This window comes from Pituophis catenifer, unplaced genomic scaffold, assembly GCF_029215685.1.
Source record: "Pituophis catenifer annectens isolate HBS135680 unplaced genomic scaffold, rPitCat1.0.hap2 SCAF_2, whole genome shotgun sequence".
Classification (NCBI taxonomy): domain Eukaryota; kingdom Metazoa; phylum Chordata; class Lepidosauria; order Squamata; family Colubridae; genus Pituophis; species Pituophis catenifer.
Genome location: NW_027256882.1, coordinates 244,719,375 through 244,740,812, shown reverse-complemented (window position 1 = coordinate 244,740,812; position 21,438 = coordinate 244,719,375).

Sequence of the window (21,438 nt, the reverse complement as noted above, 5' to 3'; positions counted from 1 at the left end):
TAAAAAAAAAATCACAACAGAATTATCAACATAGAAAAACTGCTAAACACACAGACAAATATAGAAAAGTGCCATGAAAGAAAATGTCACTAACTCAAATATTGAGGTAATGCATTAAAATGAAATATGGATTCCTAATAGTCAAATGTTTCTGACCAAAAATTCAACTGTTGAAAAATATTTAATTCTACAATAAGCAATATTTTTAAAGACATAAAAACGTATGTCCAAGAATGAAATAATGTTTGCTAGACTACTTGCAATAAATAGAATATTGGAAGACAATTCAAAATATTAAATTATAGTGCGTTTTTTCAATTATTTTTTTTGTTGCAAATTTAGTATTTTAATATAAAAAAAAATCATCTGAAGGAACATTCTCATTCAGCTTAATTAGAGGAAAACGTCTGAAGGCTTTCTTAGGAATAACCAAGAAGTAATATATTCATTTTATTTATTAATTAAATATAAAGGCTCTCTAACTTCAGAGTAACCTGGAGTATCTTACATTTTAAGAGTAGAAAACAAACAAGAATGAATTTAATTTTGAAGCATGTCATAACAATAATTTGCAATTAAATAAGAGGTAATTCCTAACATTTGCTGATCCTCTGCACATGTTAGATTTCAGCTTCTGAGCTAGCGATTATATACAAAATTCATGCCTAGATAGAGGAAATAAATAATTGACTTCATCTATAGCAGTGATGGCTAACCTTTTCTGGACTGAGTGCCCAAAGTGCACATGTGCGCAGTCCCCATGCTTGCACCCTGCTCCCCACACATGTGTGCACCCCTGCATGTGCCCTGCCCCCTGTGCATGCACCCCCACATTCACCCCACTCCCACGCATGCATGCGCGGCCCCTGCAGGTGTCCCACCCCCCCACACATGCGTGACAGAGACCCGATGACCAGCTGGCCGGTTGGAGGCATGCACGCATGCACTGCAGAGGTGAACTGGGGCAACAGCTTCTGTGCCCACAGAGAGGGTGCTGCATGCCACCTGTGGCATGCGTGGCATAGGTTCACCATCACGGATCTACAGGAAAAATATGAAAAAGTGCATAAATATTTGGGAAGCACATGGAGACATATTTAGTAAAGAGTGAAACGATAAGCAAACTTTGACCATGAGCGCATTTCCACTTGTGGGAGATAAATGTTTCTTTCAATACACTAAATATGTTGAAGTAAAATATTGTCAGTGCTTTTTGTAAGAAAATGAAGAGGTGTAACACTGATTAGTCCTTTTGGTTTGCCCAGTTTATTCAAAAGTACACAATGAAAGGACCAGAAATATATACGGTCCCTGAAAGCCTTGGATAGAGTCTCAAGAACACCTCAAAAGTTTCCCTGGATTGTAATTCTAAATATGAATTATTGAATACCTAAAAAAATAATTCTGTTGTGTTTTATTTAATTTGTAATTACACTTGTATTTAATTGTTTTGCTGGAGGATCTCAGTAGACTAGAGGTTCCCAATCTTTTTTGGCTCCATGGATCAGCAGCGGTGGGGAGGGGGGGGTGTTAGAATCTGGATCCCACACATGCACAAGTGAAATTTTGCATGCCCACACACCATTTCTAGGGCATGGTTTCCAACAGGCTTCAGATCAGTACTGCAGAGATCCCTAGAGTATACAATTGACCCCAGCGTGCATTCTGAAAATGTGAACCTTTTTTCTCTTTCCTTATAGCTTTAACATAATCATGCATTGCTTATAGAATATTGTACTAATAACACACAAAACATTTTTTTGAAGTCATGGAAAAGGAAATATTGAAAAGAAAATCAAGGAGACATAAAGAAGTATCGACTTACATGTAATGACCTTGGAGTAAGCCCCACTGAACAAAACAGGGCTTACGTATAAGTACACACATCTTGGTGTATTTGGGATATATATATATATATGCATATTCTTTCTAGCCAGGTTTTACCTATGTAAACTTAGTTGTTCTTCAGCCCTAGGTTCTGTGAAATCTCATTCACAAGTTCTTGGGCCCTTTTTCTGCTGACAAACTGCAACTCTGTGTTGCTTCCTGGGAGACCCAGATAGCTATTTCTACCTCTTAAGGCGTCATCAGTGGGCCACACCCACTTCCCAATTATCCTCCCTGTAAAAGGCATAATGTAGATACATTATGCCTTTTACAGGGAGGATAATTGGGAAGTGGGTGTGGCCCACTGATGACGCCTTAAGAGGTAGAAATAGCTATCTGGGTCTCCCAGGAAGCAACACAGAGTTGCAGTTTGTCAGCAGAAAAAGGGCCCAAGAACTTGTGAATGAGATTTCACAGAACCTAGGGCTGAAGAACAACTAAGTTTACATAGGTAAAACCTGGCTAGAAAGAATATGCACATAAAAGCCTATGAAAAAAGAAAATATATATATATATATATATATATATATATATATATATATATATATATATATATATATATATGTAGGTCTTTGGTTATTTGGGTTTTCTCCCGCGTAAAATTGGAGGTGTCTTGGCAATGTTTCGACAAAGTCTCATTCGTCATCTTTAGGCTGGTGTTCTCGGCTTCGTGCTTCTAGGAGCAATGTTGCACCTCCAATATATATATATTCATATTCTTACTTCTTCGTAGGATTTATGTGTGTTTTTCCTCTAGCCAGGTTTTTTTCTATGTAACCAAGGTTTTTCTGCAGCCCTAGCTCAGTAGAATCACATCCACTCGATTCTGGGGTTTTTTTCCTTTCTGGCAGCCAGCAAGTTCTTGCTGCCAGGTGAGAGACTTATATAGATCTATTTCTGGCTTGTTAGCCATCATCAGTAAGCCACACCCACAGCTCATGTATCCTCCCTGTAAAGGTACAATATCTATTTTCTTACTTCTTCGTAGGATTTATGTGTGTTTTTCCTCTAGCCAGGTTTTTCCTACGTAACCAAGGTTTTTCTGCAGCCAGAAAGGAAAAAAGCCCAGAATTGAATGCCAATACAAGATCATGGACATTTCCTTGTATTCTCACAACATCTTGACATTCACATGAAGACGCACTGACTATCAGCCCAACTTCTACTTCAGAAAATCCCTTGAAAACAGGGTTTTCTCTGGAGCTTCAGAATTCCCATCACATATATTCTTGTGACACCTGGGATTCCTTCCCTTCATCTGTAATCCTACTCCTTATTCCCTTACTCTTTTATTCTTAATCCCAACACTAACTTTGCCATTCCCTTTGCACATTGATCATTTGAAGATGTTTATCTTCTCTCTCACTCTCTCTCCCCATCCCTCATCTATGAAAAGCAAATATGGTGATGGAAGAAGTGAGAGCAAGGGTGGATAGTGGCCGGTTGCTGTTTTTTACACCATTCTATTGGACACCTGAAGAAATTGGTAGCTGGTGGTATGGGAGAATAGAACCCAATGACAATAACTATAACAAAAACCTATTATTTTATGGAAACCATGTTAATAAAATTAAACTTTGGATCTTTCAATTGTAACCAAGATAAATACTTCAAGAAATTGTTTTACATTTAAATAAGTATTTAAATATATTATTTAAAAACTATTGTTTTTAATCATTGAAATATTTTATTAAATTTATATCCCACCTTTACACTTACATAAGGACACCAAAAAGCTTATGAAATAGAACAAAATGCACGCTATAAGGCAACAGTAAAATTGATGGTCAAAATCAAAATTAAAAACCCGTTCAATAAAATTACCCCCACAGTCCAGATGGTGGTTTTAAAACTGGAACTGAGGTTAGTTTTAAAAATCAAAACTTGTAAAAAGATGTTTTTAGTGGTCTGTCCTGGAATTAGAAATACCAAGGTGCTTCAAGGAATGCTATCAGCCTTATGTTTCCCATAAATTAAGCCACTTGAGAATACACAAAATCCTACAAGAAAATCTGAGGCTGCTTGCCACCATTCTGAAATGAAGCCCTGTGCAATTGTCACTTTTCACATAATATTCAGTTAAGTTTTGCAGTTTCTTCAGCTGATCTAAACCCATGTTTCTCTAATTCTGGGTATAAATCCATCACTTTGCAGCCATTGAAGCAGATGAAAGAGTAATCTTTTGCATAAGGTTATAATCAACCTATAAGACCAGACCAACATTCTGACTTATCCAACACTGTATCTAGTATAGATATTTATTCATCATCTAGGCATTCATGTAGAACAAAAAAGTATGGATTACTCTGGAAGTAAATGGTTCTAGAAAATGGTTTTACAGTGTAAGTCAAGGGTTTCAAATTAAAGCCCACGGGCCAGATCTAAGCATCCCACAGCCTGGAAATGGTGAAGGACAAGCCCACGGTGCCTCTGCCAGCGAAAATGGGCTCCTGAGCTCCGTTTTCACTGGCAGAGGATTGCAGGAGGCCGTCGCAGCCGAAAATGGAACTCAGGAGCCAGTTTTCACTGACAAAGCGTTTGGGCCACTACAGGTACCGACACGAGTGATATTAAGCTAGCCACGCCCACCCTGGCCATGCCCACCCCAGTCCCCCAAGGTCAAAGACAACCCTGATGCAACCCTCAATGAAATCGAGTTTGACACCCCTGGTGTAAGTTCTAGAAACCTCACAAGGAGGCACACTTGCTTGAAATCATGTGACTCTTGACTTTGAATGTATTTTTAGCTATACTTTTAGCAATATAATTTAATAGTAGAACAGAACTGGTGGAAATTGCCAGGTGCATCAGAAATTTATTGCTTCAGCGTATCTCCCTGAAGGATGCAACTGCTCATAAGGTTCACAACTGAAACAGATGGAAATAGATGTACCTAATTGGAACTGTTGACATAGAGGGTAGAAGATTTTCTAGAATTGTGGCATCCTTGCTCTTCTTGTCTTGAGGCATGGAAATAGCATTCCTGATGGAGGTTAAATTATGTAGATTTTGAAGAGGAAAGTCTCTTCTAGTTGATGAAAACTGTTTATAAAATAAATAAAGCTTGCTGAAGTGGGGACACATTACCTCTTTCTTCAATTAGCTGCAGAGTCCTGGTGATCCTCTTAAAGGACTGTGGGAATTCTGACAAAAATATTATTTTTTAAAGATCTCACTGCTGAATAGAGAGAAAATAAGATCCCCAGGCTGAGTCCCATTAGAACACATCTCTGCAGATGGTTAAAATTTTGAGAGTGAAGTTTTACTATAAATATGCTTAATGTGACATCTGAAAATTCATTCTCAGCAGGATCCTAGGAGATTATTCTAATCTGCAGGTGGAAAGAAAAGAAAGATAACTTGATTTCACATGCAGTAGATATAAGCATTAACTTTCATTTTTTCTGTATTTCTCTTTCTTTAGACTAAGAAACTACATTCAGGGAGCTTGGGTCTAATGAATTTCTGAGTGGCATGAGAACAATATCAAAGCTAATTAATTCAAAAATATTGATTAGCAACATTAATGTTAATTAACTTGAAAGAATCCAGGAATCTAGATTCCTGGGCCATTGAATATAAAAAATGAATACAATAGCCATTTCATGAGATTTGGCTTGTTTACTTTCCATTTTATAAGGACTATGGAGATTCTCAGTCATCCAGATTATGGTTGTCCCAAAGGTGACTTTTCAAGAGGCAAATGGACTTTCTGGTTTTTCTCTGAAGATGTTTTACTTCTCATCCAAGAAGCTTCTTCATTTCTGACTGGATGGTGGGGAATGGAAGTATTTATACTCCTTGAAGACAGCTGGTCATTTGCATTCTTTTAGTGAGCCATTAAGGCTGCCTGAGTGATGCAAATTAGTGTGGAGCCTTCTTAGAACTTTTGAAAGGACTGTGTTGTAGATTGGAGATAGATGATTTTATTTTATTTATTTTATTTATTTATTTGTCAAGCATATATAAGATAACAGGTAAAAGTATAAGCATAATTTGAATACATGAAAAGAGTAAGAGTAAAAAGGAATATTAGGACAGGGACGGTAGGCATGCTGGTGCACTTATGCATGCCCCTTACAGTCCTTTTAGGAATGAGGTAAGGTCAACAGTAAATAATTCAAGGTTAAAGGTTTGGGGTTTGGGGAAGAAACCACAGTTTCATTCTGGTTGTGCATTCCAGGCATTGACTACTCTGTTATTGAAGTCATATTTTCTGCAATCGAGTTTGGAGCAGTTTACCTTGAGTTTGTATCTATTATTTGTTTGTGTATCGTTGTGGTTGAAGCTGAAGTAGTCATTGTCAGGTAGGACATTATGGAAGATAATTTTATATACTACACTTAGGTCACACTGAAGTCGGCGTAGTTCTAAGTTGTCTAAGCCCAAAATTTGAAGTCTGGTGGCATAAGGTATTTTATTGCTGGTAGAGGAATGGAGAACTCTTCTCGTAAAATATTTCTAGACTCTCTCAATTGTTTTTATGTCCGATATGCAGTGCGTGTTACAGACAGATGAGCTGTATTCGAGAATTGGTCTAGCAAATGTTTTGTATGCTCTAGTTAGTAGTACAATATTACCAGAGAAGAAGCTATGCAAGATTAGGTTAACAACTCTTAATGCCTTTTTGGTAATGTTGTTACAGTGGGCTTTGGCACTTAGATCTTTAGAAATGAGTACTCCAAGGTCCTTGACAGAGTGAGGGTCAATCAAATCAAAACATAAAATACAAATTATATGGACATGACCTTGTAGATACAAAGTCATGTCCATCTAATTTGTATTTTATTTTGATATTTTTTTTTGGCCAATGTGCAAGACAGAGCATTTGTTGGTTGAGATTTGAAGTTGCCACTTGTTAGACCAATCAGACCAATCTGACACATAGTCAAGGTCTTTTTGAAGGGTAGTTGCATTGTCGGTGGTGTTGAATTTAACAACATCAGTGAAGAGAACCCAGTTGCTTTTAATATGATTGCAAAGGTCATTTATGTAAAATATGAAGAGTGTTGGACATAAAACACTGCCTTGGGGGACACCACTATTAACATATACAGGACAAGATTTGATAGAGTGCTTCCTATTTTGACCACTTGTTGTCTGTTTGACAGGAAGGCAGCTATCCATTCATGTAGGAGTCCAGAAATGCCATAGGATTTTAGTTTTAGAAGTAGGTCTGTTCACTTTTGACATAGATGGTCTCTCTGATCCCTCTTTCAAACCAGTGGTCCTCTCTGTCCAAAATGTGGACTTTTCTATCTTCAAAAGAGTGGCCTTTGTCTTTTAAATGTAGATGGACTGCTTAATCTAGTCCTGATGGATTTGTTGTCCTATGTTGTGCCATGTGTTTACGAAGTGGTTGTTTTGTTTCCCCAATGTATAGATCTGTACATGGCTCACTGTATTGTACTGCATATACCACATTGCTCAGTTTGTGTCTGAGTGTTTTATCCTTGGGGTGGACAACCTTCTGCCTTAGTGTATTCTTGGGTTTGAAGTGTGCACATATGTTGTATTGGCTGAAGATCCTCCTGAGCTTTTATAATGAGGCCATCCTTCAAATGTGTGGTCTTTCACTTCCAGCACCACAAATCTGTGTGACCAAAATCTTGGGAATTCCAACCCACACATCTGAAGGGTACTCATATGACATTTAGGCTCACTTAAGCCATTAAGCTCACTTAAGCCATTAAGCCCCTAGAGTTGGGAACGACTAGCACATATGTGCAAGGGGAACCTTTACCTTTACCTTTTAAGCCATTATGAGCTATCTGTAGAAGATCCTAGCATGTCTTGCCACTGGTCCTATGCTTCAAATCTCCAATCTTACATAATCACTCATTAGCTGACAGTGGGCAATAGGGACTACCTTTCTCTGTGTGAAAAGGAAATAATAAGTTCTTTTCCTGTAAAAACATTGTGAATCATAAAGGCAACAATAACATTAACTTCCTTTGTTGGAGGTAAAAGTTAAATCTGTCTTTCCCCAGCTTTGAAAATTATTGAGTATTTCAAAGACTCTCACTGGCAACTGGTGGAGTTTTGTGAAAGCTATTTCACAATAGAATAGTTTTTTTTCCAACCTGGACAACTTCAAGAAGTCTGGATTTTGAGATGGGTGGCTGAGGAACTCTGGGAGTTGAAGTCCACATGTCTTAAAGTTGCCAAAGTTGAGAAACACTGTGCTAGGCAAATGCTTGCAGTGGAAGACTGTGGTGACTATGGTTTTATGAAGGTAGGTTTCCCATTTCTGTATTTACCCACCTGTGTTATTCAGAAGTCCCATTATTTTGGAGGATTATGTTGGGAAGAATTACCCTGATGGACTGTGATTGATGCAATGATCTCAAGGTTATTGTTTTTTCTACAGATAATAAGAAGCTTCATATCTGCTTAGAACACCTTTTTGCAATTATGTTTGTTTTAAAAGAAGTAAACATATAAAGGGTAGAAGGATTGGGGAAAAGAGATGGGAAAAGATATTGCTTTGGTGTGGCATGGCATGGATTGATAATATTGTATGTATCAAGGAGGAGGAATCTAGTTGGAGATCCAGCAGGACTCAGAATGACCTGAGTAAAGATCCACTAAACCAGGCCTGTCAACCTGGCAGCCTGTGGGCCAGATGCATCACATGCAGGCCACACCCACCCCAGCTTTGCAAAGGCAAAAAAGTCACTATACATTATGATACGTCATGTGACGTGAACAAGTTTGACACCCATGCACTAAGTGAAGTCACTGGTGGAAAGGACCCCACTTTTTAAAGATAACTTGACAAAGTTGCAACCATCCAAGAATCCAGGGGTGAAATGCTCCCAGCTTGGACCGGCTCGGTCGATCTGGTAGCGATGATGGCTGGTAGTTCAGAGAACTGATAACAGCTGGAGGCTCCAGCCACCCGCCCAGAAGTCATTACTTCCTGGTTTTAACCTGGGTTTTTGAGCCTCTGTGCATGTGCTGGGGCCAAGAGAGGCGGTGGTGGCAGTACTGCATGTGCAGCCCCAGTACATCCACCCTCTGTCCTGCAGCCCCAGACTTTGCTTTCGCCTCTGCAACCCACTGGCCCCCTCTTTCTCTTCTCTTTCTGGTGCAGCACTTCTGCTTGTTGGGCCACTTCCCTGCAGTGCTTCTGCTGGTGCCACCACGCAAGCCTCCCATGAGGAAAAAAGCAAAGTGGCTGGCTGTGGAGTTGCCAGCTTCAGGAAGTGGCCCAACAGGGAGAAGTGATGCACCCAGAAAGTGACTCCGGCCTTGCCCTGGAGCCACTGCCCGCTCGCAAGCACCTGAAAGTTACCAGAGGCATTCTCCTTCTTGAATGTGCCACCACCATTGCCGCTCTGGTCCATGCGCCGGCTGTGCAAGTGCACACTGTTTATTTCATTCATTCATCGGGGCAGTTTGGATGTGCGCTTGCGCAGCCGGTGCATGGACCAGAACGGCGATGGCGGCGGCACATTCAAGAAGGAGAGCGCCTCCGGAAACTTTCGGGTGCTTGCCTTCCCTGGCAGCCAGACGCGGGAGAAAGGTAAGGACACACCGCATGGCAAAGGGAGAGCGGGTGGCGGCTCTGGGGCAAGGCTGGTGTCGGGGAATAGTGTATTCCCCAGTTAAGGCAGGTGGTGAGCAGGTGGCAACTCCTGGGCCTTAGGGAATGGTGCGTCCCGGGCCCTGGCCCCCGACCCAAAGTGAAGGGAAAGCAGGTGGCAAGCGGGCTGCAGAATAGAAATTAAAAAAGTTTTCCTACTGGGTTCTGTGGGCATGGCTTGATGGGGGGGGGGGTCTTGTGACTGAGTGGGCATGGCTGTGAGTGACATTGAGTTGGCTACACCCACTCAGTCACAGGACACCCCCCACCAAGCCACACCCACAGAACCGGTAGGGAAAAAAATTAGATTTCATCCCTGCAAGAATCCCAGATAATAGTTATCTTTAATTCTTCCTATTCTCCTGCTAAGCACAGAAGTGAGCCTAGAAGTGAATAAATAATTGTGTCCATGTCTGGAAAGCTCTTGCTCCTTTTTCTCACCCTCTGATGTGAATGTACGGTAACTTTTCAGAGACATTAATGCCTGCAAGGAGAGAAGGCTGTTCAAAATCCTCATCCTTACATTCCCTTATCTTAGAATCCAGATCTGGTTAGTTCTAATCAAACATATGGAAATATCTCCCCCCGCCCCGTATTTACTGAATGAATCACAGACATAATTCATGAAATTTCTTCCAGTAAATATAACTTCTAGGTAAGAAAAGTAAGTGTAATAGAATATAAATACAGTTCAAGCAAGTGATATTATCCATATACTATATATATAAAATACGTATGCATATTTGCTCTTCCCTTGTTGGGTAAACATAAGGAGAGACAAAAATTAGCTTAGAGCCTTGACATTACTATTTTCCAAACATGTGCCAAAAGTATTATTGCTTGCCAAAAATTAATTCTGGGATTATGTCTTTTACTGCTGCACTTCCATCACACCTTTGTTCCTTGGTGTACTGGTTCTGGCTAGCTTAATTGTAATTTTTTTCCCCCTTACGTTTGAATTGGCAGGATTTTAGTTTAATATCTCATTACTGACCAGGAGCTCAACTACCAAATGGCTTTTAAAACTTTGATTATTAAACTCTTATAACAATTATGTGACAAGGATACTCCATTGGTTCATAGTACAGAGCCATTGTTTAAGTCAACCATAGTCAATGGTTGACTAATGGTCCACCAAAGGTCTCCATCCAAGCTGCCAAAGGTGCTTCAAGAAAAGACTGAGTGAAGGGTCTGAATACTTAAGCCAAGTATTTCTTTTTGATAAATTTGCAGTGATTTCTAAACTTCTATTTTCACATTGTCATTATGGGGTACTGAGTGTAGATTAATGAGAGAAAAATGAAAATGAACTTCAACAACTGTACAATCAGGCTCAGCATAACAAAATTAACAAAAGTGAAGAGGGTCTGAATACTTTCTGAATGCTACTTTTCGTCTACTAAGACTGCCTAGCTGATAAGTAGAAACCATTACTAGATGCAATGTTGGTGCAGTTTTCTCTACATATTTTCTAGGATTTTCTATTTTTCAACATATTTTTATTACATATGTAAGCTAACAGCTCAGGAAATTGGAAAATGTCAGCACTGTGACAAGCCAAGAGATATCTGACAGAGAATGGTGTGCCTGATTACCAAAATAGTTTCTAGTCTAGAAGTAGCTATCAACTGAAAATCTATTGTTTCTTAAACTCAGTAGCAAAAGCTTCTGAAGTCAGACATTTGGCTGAATTACATACTAGCAATCAATGTTTGAGCAAGAAATATCACGCAAGTGGTCTACTTATCTGCAGTGTAAAAAGGACATTACCTAAAAGGACTTACCTAAGAACTCTCACTCCTTTCCTTTCCTTTCCTTTCCTTTCCTTTCCTTTCCTTTCCTTTCCTTTCCTTTCCTTTCCTTTCCTTTCCTTTCCTTTCCTTTCCTTTCCTTTCCTGCCCTGCCCTGCCCTGCCCTGCCCTGCCCTGCCCTGCCCTGTTTTTATGTTTTCTTTTCTTTCTTATTTACTTATCACTTTTTAAACTTTTCCTACTTTTCCTACTTTTGCTCTGGAAAAAAAAGTCTCTTTCTTTGTGGGGCCTTTTTTGTATTTTATTAATTTAAAATTATACTGTAAGTTGCCCTGGAACTGTAATGGAGTTGGCAGCCACATAAACAAATAAGGACAAAAGCCTTCCAAAATATTTTAGATCTTTTCCTTCCCATCTTTCAGTGTTTAATGAGGCTGTGCATTATATGTTTAGCCTTTCTATGGTGTCTTTTGGATTACAAATTTTCTCTGCTTTCCACCCCTTGTCAGCCCAGTTCAGAACCACCTAGATCAGGGGTTTCAATTCTGGGAGTTGAAGTCCATAAGTCTTAAAGTAGCCAAGGTTGGAGACTCCTGACCTAGAATGATCAGATAGTATTCATTATTACCTATTTTTTTAACCTAACATTTAAACATTATGGTTAGAAACATACTTGTGGGATTTCAGGACTTGAAGAAAACTGTCAGTAAGTGCTCATTGTTTCTTCCAAAGAGTTTACCAATAACCAACACAGAGTACTGTTTACCCTCCCTGGATTTAATCAGTATCATTCCCAAATGATTAATGGATGAGCCTGAGTGTCCTACCCCCTCAGATTCCATTGGGTTCATGAATAAACAAACATTCCCCTAATATTCCAACAGTTCATTCATTTCTGTGGGTATATTTGCATACATTGTTTTTTGAATAAAAAACCCCTCTGAAATCCCAAAAACTCAAGGCTGGTATGACAGAGAAGAAATCAATTGTAAAAAAAATATATAAATGAAAGTCTACAGTCAACTCTTGCATTCCAACCCAACTTGTCATTAGGGCAAGTCTTTTTTGACATCTTTCATACAACAGACTCCAGCCTTGCACATTGCTATGGGGGGAAATATAACAAAATAAGTTATAGACGTATGTACCAGAAACTACTGGAGCATAGTGCTGAACCTTTATAAGTGGATAAAGAAAATACATCATTGAAACTGCTGTTGAATGACAAAAGCAAGCAAGAATTCCTTCTAATGGAAAAAACACCTTCCTGGTTGAAGTTGTAAATATGGCATTTTCTGTTTTAAAAAAAAAAATGAGGGAGAGCCAAGCATACAATCTGCATCTGAGGTGGGATTTCTTCAGCATCAGGAGAACAAACATGAGGTAGATATTCCTGTGACAGAGTAATTTTGCAGTGTGGAAATCCTGATAAACCTAGCTTAGGGTATAGATTTCTTTATTTGGTCAAGTCAAACAGAGGTACATTTTCTGCATATATTTGAGATACACCTACTTTCTGCTTCTGACAATCTGCATCTGATTCAGGAAGTTTCTGTACAAATGCGTAACATTTATTTTTTAATAGATTTACAGTATTACACTTTCATTCTGCTTATGGCTGAAGTCTCCCGGTAAAAATGTAAAACCAGATTAAAACCAAAGGAATGTTTAAAAATAAATTCAAATCTACAATAAAGTTCATTCCAAAAGTGTTCAAAGTTCTAGCTTAAGTTTAGTCTCCTTAATTTAGAGGTCGGAGCATTCCAAAGAAGTAGGCAGCTGCAGAGAAGGCTTGTCCCCAAGATATGACTGCAACTGTAGTAAAAGGGTTAGGGTTAGATCAGGGCTATCAAACTCGCAGCCCACGGGCTGGATGCATCACACGCTGGCTACGCCCATGCCCAGTTTAGCGAAGGGAAAAAAGTCATGATACATCACGTGATGACACCATGACGATGCGAGTTTGACTCCTCTGGGTTAGATGATCTGTGAGTGTTGGAAAATAATTGTAAATTCCAAGTTAGTTTGCATGCAGTGTCCTCCCAGTCAGTCCAGGGGTGGGTTCTACTTACCTTTACTACCGGTTCGCAATGGGAGCGTGGTGCGTATGCACAGATCACCCGTGATGACGTCGTGGCGGGTGGGCGGAGCTTCCCACCAGTTTTACTACCGGTTCTGTAGAACCGGACTGAACTGGGGGCAACCCACCACTAAGTCAGTCCCTATAACCAGATTGGAGAAAGCACACACATCATTCAGATCAGCTAGCAAACATATAGCAGATACATTTTCCATTAAACTTCCATTTCCAGATAATTTCAAAATTGCTACAGTAGTTTTCTGTACTTTGCTGTCCTATTGTTCATTTATGAGCATGCATAAATATGTCTGTGGCTTTTTTCAGATTTCCTTTCCTGAAGCACAATTTTGGTCAAGCGACAGTTTGTCAAGTTCAACCTCAGGAATATTTTAGATTTCAGGAATCTCTCCCTTTTTCCCCCCAGCTACCCTGATTTAGGTTTCTTTTGCATATGGTGTCTCTTAAACCTCTGAGTGGTCGGACTTTTCAAATGAGAATATGTTCATGCTCCAGAGACTTTATTCTTTCTGATTTTCAAACATCAGATCCATGCTGATGTCACTTGATTTTTCAAAAACTGCCAGGCTAGCTTTTAGCTATGAAAAAAAAAAATGTTCATCTGTTAGGATATTTTGATCCTAATGAGTTTTTATGATGTAGAGTGTTGAAGGTTGATTTATCCGTATGCTTCACTGTGTTCCTGGAAATAATTTAAAACTGGGATGTTTTTTTATGGGGGAGCTTTGAGGTGTTCTGGATGTTCAAAGTTTAGTTATGCCTCCTTGCTGGGGCCATAATTCTTTTGTTGAAAAATTAGCATGTATCCTCCAGTCATTCCCGATAGCTGTATCTGAGTAAGCATACACACCACTCAGTTCAGCTAGGAAAATTATAGCTGATGTTCCTGAAAAATCAGCAAGCAACAAAACAATTAACTAGCAATAAGGGGCAAAAAGCAGAAAAAAGTAAGGTAACCCTCCCCGCCCTCTCTTCCCCTCCCACCTCTCTTCCCAGAATTTTCCAGATCAACTGGAAACAAATTAATATTACTAGTCTCAAAGGGAACAGCCTTTAATCATTTCAGCTTTAACCCTTTTATATATATGATCCCTTTACTTACATAGCAGAGTAGAGATGGGAAGACATCAGGGATTTGGTCCTCAACTGTTTTCTGCACCATAAAAGGAACAATATGGTGGGCAGAGATTATATATCCAACAATGAGAAGGGGAGATAATAGAGAAGAAACTTAATTTTGCCCATTTGATTAATTCTAAAGGATTCTTTGAACTGAAAACTGATACGGGACCAAAAGAAATTCCAATCCATAGTATTGTATTTTTAATTTTGCTTTTGGATCCTACAAAGTTCACATCGGAATGGTATAAAAAAACATAAGGGATTCTTTTGCCTTCTAATATTGGCTTTTGTGATTGTACAAACACATAATCAAAGCAGCCATTTTGTGAACAAGCAAATCCTCATGTGATAGCCATTCAAATTTCCAATTTTTCTCCAGATCCCAAAATGTCCCTGTCTATTATTTAAAAGAAGAAATTTTTTTAAGATATGAAGTAAAGCTTTAAAGGATTAAAGGTAACAACTAATATTTCGTATTTTTTTCAGGAAACAAATGAATAGCCAGTATTATTCTTCTATAATCTGATTTTGTTGAGATTTTCTAGAGATTAGTTTGGCTGCTGGGATTGGTGCCAATTGAAGTTTGTGGGCCAAATACCGAAGCAGTCATAAGTAGAATTAATCACTGTATTTAAGATGGTGATACTGCAATGTACGCATCTCTGAATTTTCATTCAGAAAATAATCCAGTTGAAAAGGAAATCGGTAACAGATCTGGATCCAGATGCACTTTCAAGGTTCTATCACTTGCCTGAAAATCTGATTTCATCAAAGAACTTCTACAATGATTAAACTTCAATTTATCCAATCTGGATCTGTTACTGACCTCCTTTAATAGTTGCATGTTGAAAAGTCTTGGAGAAGGAATGAAATGACTTGTGTTCAAGTGAAACTATCTGACCCCTACTAAGAGATGGGAATGAATATTTGCAAACCAGTCCCTCCTATTCCCAAATCTCCCAGGAGGTCAATAATGATATATTAAGAATGATACTGAAAATCTCTGGGGGCTAAGACTTGGATTGCTTCCCCGTACTTGTATCACAGTTTTAGCCAATAAACACAATCTCAGAAATCATGAAAAAGCTTATAGCACTGCAACATTGAGGCTTGCTTCCCATCAAGTTCCCCTTTTCAATTCTCTACAATTTATTTATTTGACTTTTATTCTGCCTTTCTTACTTTCTTACTATTCGCCACCTTAAGTAGCCCAAGGTGACGAATATTCACAATGCTCCTTCTTTCTCTTCCTCTTTTTCCCCACAACAACTCTGTGAGGTAGGTTGGGCTGAGAGAGAGAGAGAGTGATCCAAAGTCAGTCAGCCAGCTTTCATGGCTAAGACAGAACTGAGAACTCACACTCTCCTGTTTTCTAATTAACAAGTATACAAAACTGGATTGCCACTATCATATAATATTTAATCTTTGGATGAGCCCCACAAACATTTGCTGACAATTTTATAATATTTTGGTTGGTTCTAAATATTGATATCTCTTAATATTCACAATGTGTTCCGCTGTTAATGCTGTTTCTGGCTGATTTCATCAGAATTCATACATTCTGAATAAGAAGTACATAAAACCAGACTAATTATAAAAATCTACAAACATGATTTGGGTGTCATTTAGCCGCAGAATTTTCCTTATCCTGCCTTTCCTCAGACCTTCAAGGTTTGATGGTGAGTTTTTTCTCATCACACTTGTAAAGAACAAGTCTGCCTTTCCGTCAAGAGTTGGACTGAGTAAGATTGTGAAGCTTACCAGAATTTCAATGTTTTCTTTCTATAATCTTTCAAAAGCTGCCCTTTTGAGTTCACTTACATGGATTAGAACACTTTTCCAGATGCCAAGCATGAACTCAGGGAGTAGAACCAAATCAATGTCTGGGAGAATGCCAAGTGCAAAATAAAAACATTTCGCACATTTAGTTCATATTCAAGCACTAAACACAACAGCTAACAACACCTGCACTTTTCTTTAAAAGAAACAAATAACTGACAGCTTTCAGGTTTATGGAATCTTTATCAAAGATATAAAATGTTAGATAATACTTAGACTTGATAGAAAAAAAAATCCCCCAATTGGTTTCTTGTAAAAGGCTTCTGCTACTGAAAATGAAAAAGAAACATTTACTTTTGTAGTACCCTGGTTTTGTATGTAATTAATTGTTAAGTGTAAGCATTTCCTCCTAGCTATAGTTTGAATGCTTAACAAATTAGACATTTTAGTTTAACCAATTCAAATCTGTCAATAGTCACTTAGCAAAATAAATTTCACTATCAACATAATTATATTTTTAAAAGATTGCCTCTGAGTAGGGAGGAAATGCATTTGAATTTACTTCTTTTCTCTCCTGGACATGAATAGGCAAGTTTCACTCTTGAACAGTGACATGTGGACATAGAGGAGCAGAGTGATTTAAGGAAGGTGCCAACTTTTTCTTTTGCTGACAGTCACAGATATATGGCGATCACCTGTAGAGTATCTTATAGAACTTGAAACCCCAAATCTCAGAAGACCTTTTATTTTAGTGCTAATGTCATCTCCTTGAAACACAAGCCAGGGAGCCTACCTTGGTTATGGCCTACTTAAAAAAGACTCCATAGTTTGCTAACTAAATTTTCTGGTTCTCCCGAGGATCATTCATATTCTGTCATACCATGCAAATAATAGCACTCAGACATTCATTACTGGTTTGGGATTTGGGAAAATGCAGTACAAAGCAAAAGAAGACCTGAATTTGCAACGGTGTTTGTTTCAAAGTTGTCTTCTGTTGGAGTAATGAAGTCATCAATGGCTAAGACACACGTTTTCAAAAATATTTGGGAGAGAAGTTATAAGAATTTCTATTCCTTGAACAGTTATGCTGTTGAGGCAAGGGTGAAATCCAGCAGGTTCTGACAGGTTCTGGAGAACCGGTAGTGGAAATTTTGAGCAGTTCGGTGAATTGGCAGTGAAAATTTTGAGTAGTTCGGAGAACTGACAAATACCACCTTTGACTGGCCCCAGAGTGGGGTGGGAATGGGGATTTTGCAGTATCCTTCCCTTGCCATGCCCACAAGCCATGCCCACCAAGCCACACCACACCCACCAACCAACCCACACCCACAGAACCGGTAGTAAAAAAAAAATTGGATTTTACCATTGTGTTGAGGGTAAGTTGAGTCTAAATAACATGTTGAGTCTTCTTCAGTGTTCATTGATAGACACATTCTCCAGTACTCATGCAACTGGTATCCTTTTTAATGGCTGCTCAAAAATTACATTTCCGTAGCCTACAGAGATTACAAAAAACATGCAAACACTGAAGAATAGGATCTTAACCGGGTTAGTTATATATAAGAAATGGCTCTACTTATCCATCATTCTAAACCATGTTTCTTAAATAAACCACAACTGTCTGAGTTCTGGATCAAGGGCTGCAGTTGTTCTTTGATGTCATCCCCGGGCCTCATGTTTCTGCTCTCATGTGCAGGAACACCAAAATGGAATGTGCAGGGAATATTAATACATCCACTCATAAACATATCCAGTGCTCAAATCTACCATAACGTAATTTTAAAATTGGAAGGTTGTTAAAATTGGTTTAGAATATGACAATGGAGGCAGAAAAAAGAGACTTTTTTCTCTCTTCTGTTTCTTTTTCTTACTTTGAGGCAGGGGTGAAATCCAGCAGATTCTGACAGGTTCTGGAGAACCAGTAGCAGAAATTTTGAGCAGTTCGGAGAACCGGCAAATACCACCTATGGCTAGCCTCAGAGTGGGATGGGAATGGAGATTTTGCAACATCTTTCCCCCAGGACCGGGGAGGGAATGGGAATTTTGCAGTATCCTTCCCCTGCCACCCCCACCAAACCATGCCCACCAAGCCATACCATGCCCACCAAGCCCACAGAACTGGTAGTAAAAAAAAAAAAAAAAAGGATTTTACCACTGCTTTGAGGGCAGGTAGGTGAGAATCAACTTAAATTCCAGATTGTTTTCCTGTTAAATGCATCCTGATATTGCTGTTGTTTATCCAAGTAGTGTTGGGAAATAACTATGTGAATCTCCAGCTGAGATAGCTCCCAGCAGACTCACAGTAAATCTTTGTAGCCACATCAGATGAAATACATACATCACCCAATATAGGTAGAATAAATATGTGTCTGTGTGCCATCAAGTCATTCTTGACTCCTGATGACTTCTGGACTAGCCTCTACCATTTTTAGGCAAAATTTTGGAAATGATTTGCCCTTTTCTGTTTCCTAGGGCTGAGGCAGTGTGACTATCCCAAGGTCATCCAGTTGGCCTTGTGCTTAAGGCATGACTAGAACTCAAGGTCTTCCAGTTTCTAGCCTGATAGTTCAATCACTATACAAAACTGCCTCTCTCTATCTTATTTAATGTTTGTACATTAAACATCGGCAAACAAAAGGGAAGCAAAAGCAAGAGGAATGAGAAATATGAATAAAGACAAGGATATACGCTATCATAGAATTCACCAACCTTTCTGGCTTTGCGGACCATGAGTGGTGGTCAAGTGCGCATTGCGTGCACAGCTCAATTTGCATGAATGGCAGGCATGCACGCCCACTGCTCACACAAATGGAGCACATGAGTGCGTTTGTCCACTGCTTGCACAAATGGGGATGTGCACGAGCAAGGTCGCACTTGCCCACCACATCTGTGGCCTGGTTTTGAATGGCTCAATGCCTGGTAGTGGGCCACACCCTAGGGCAGTGATGGCTAACCTTTTTGCCATTGTGTGCCAAAAGCGGGGGGAGTGAGGGGGGGGTCGCACTCACATGTGCCCACACCCATAATTCAGTGCATCCCGCTCCCCCCGCGCAGGCACGTGTGACACCCCTGCACTCCCCCCGCTTTTGGCACGCGATGGCACGGTGGGCCCAGTAGGCCCATTTTTCACCCTCCCCAGGCTCCAGAGGCTTACTTGGAGCCTGGGGGTGAAAACAGCCTTTCCCAACCCCTGGGAGGCCCTCCAGTGGCCGGAAATGGCCTGTTTGCCGACTTCCGGTGGGACTGGAAGGCCCATTTTTCACTCTCCCCAGCCTCCAGAGCCTTTCTAGGAGCTTGGGGAGGGCGAAAATGCCCTCCCCCCCAGAGGCTCTCCAGAGGCTGGAAATAGCCTTCCAGTGGGTCCGGAAGGCCCAAAAATCAGCTGAGCTAGGGCAACACTCGTGTGCCCACTGATATGGCTCTGTGTGCCACCTGTGGCATGCATGCCGTAGGTTCGCCATCACGGCCCTAGGGGGTTGGGGATCCCTGCACTATCAACATATTTAAAAAAGCACAGAGGCTTCCAGAGTCACTGAAAACAGTACTATAATAGTTAGCATAGAGCACTCCCAAAATGTTGGGGGGGGGTTGATTAATCCAGGGTTAACTTTTATGATGATATAATGATATCAGATGGAAAAATTCTCATCTTCCCTATTACCTATCATCTTCTTCTGACTATAACTTGTTGCTTGTATCTTACAATTTAAATTGTTTAGTTAATATCCTAGTATGATTTATGTTGATTGCTTATTTAGTATCCATGACTATCACTAAGTGTTGTATCTAATGTTTTATGATGAATGTATTTTTACAATGACTATGATAATGATCTATCACTATTGTTGTATGTATACCGAGAGCTTATGCACCAGAGACAAATTCCTTGTGTGTCTAATCATACTTGGCCAATAAAGAATTCTAACAGGATATCACTTGATCTTTCTTCTATTCAGTGCAATTAAGGAATCAATCTAGTGAATGGAAATAATAGCTAGTGGTAGCCTTAGCTGATCTGCACTGATTTCATTGTGCTAACACAACTCGATCTTTTAATTTGTGGAAGTGAGACCATGAGGGAACCACAGGTATACATGTTAGACTGGGAAGTTGAAAAAACAACCCAGAAAATGGCCATGCCAATCCACTTCAGTTATGACCAAGAAAACAATACAGACAAAATTCTGTGGATGTGACCAAGACAGCTGTGGCTAGGGGGACCTTTGCACAGGTTCGCCTGGTGCACCAATTGCGACCCTACTTGGATCAGGAGGCGCTCCTCACAGTCACTCATGCCCTTGTCACCTCACAGTTAGATTATTGCAACACACTCTACATGGGGCTACCCTTGAAAAGTGTTCGGAGACTGTAGCTGGTCCAGAACACAGTCGCATGAGCTGTTGTGGGTGCACCTAGATACACCCACATTACACCAATTCTCCGTGAGCTGTACTGGCTCCCTATTGGTCTCCGGGCATAATTCAAGGTGTTGGTTATTACCTTTAAAGCCCTACATGGCTCAGGGCCAGGTTATCTTTGAGACCGCCTTCTACCGCATAGCTCCCAGGTAAGATCCCACAGAGTTGGTCTCCTCCGGGTTCCATCAGCTAAACAATGCCGGCTGGCAGGCCCGCAGGGGTGGGCCTTCTCTGTGGCTGCCCCAGCTCTCTGGAACCAGTTATCTCCTGAGGTCCGGACCATCCCCACCCTACTGGCCTTCCAAAAAGGTGCGAAGACCTGGCTTTTCCAGCAGGCCTGGGGCCGTTGATCTTGCTTTGCGATCTGGCGAGATCTGGCCATCAATGGTGTGAATGCGTTCTAAGGTTTTTAATGTTTTTTAATCTTTTAAATGTTTTTAGAATGTTTTTTTTTAAATGTATTGTGAGCCGCGCAGAGTCTCCGGAGAGTGACGGCATATAAATTAAATAAATAAATAAATAAATAAATAAATAAATAAATAAATAAATAAGAGCTGAGCTTGACTTAAAGGACACTTGTTTTTACTGCTTTTTAGGTATATCTTATGATTTGGTGCCCTTTTGCTTACTGATTCAGGGATGTCTCCTTAATTCATAACATTTCCTTTGGAACACTTTCATGCCTTTGGTTGTGGGTGAGATGAATATAAAGAATCAATTTGGCAGGTTTCTTTTTTAAAAAAGTGTTATTCTGAAGAAAAGCAATTGCTGTGTCAATATAACTGGCAACTGTAA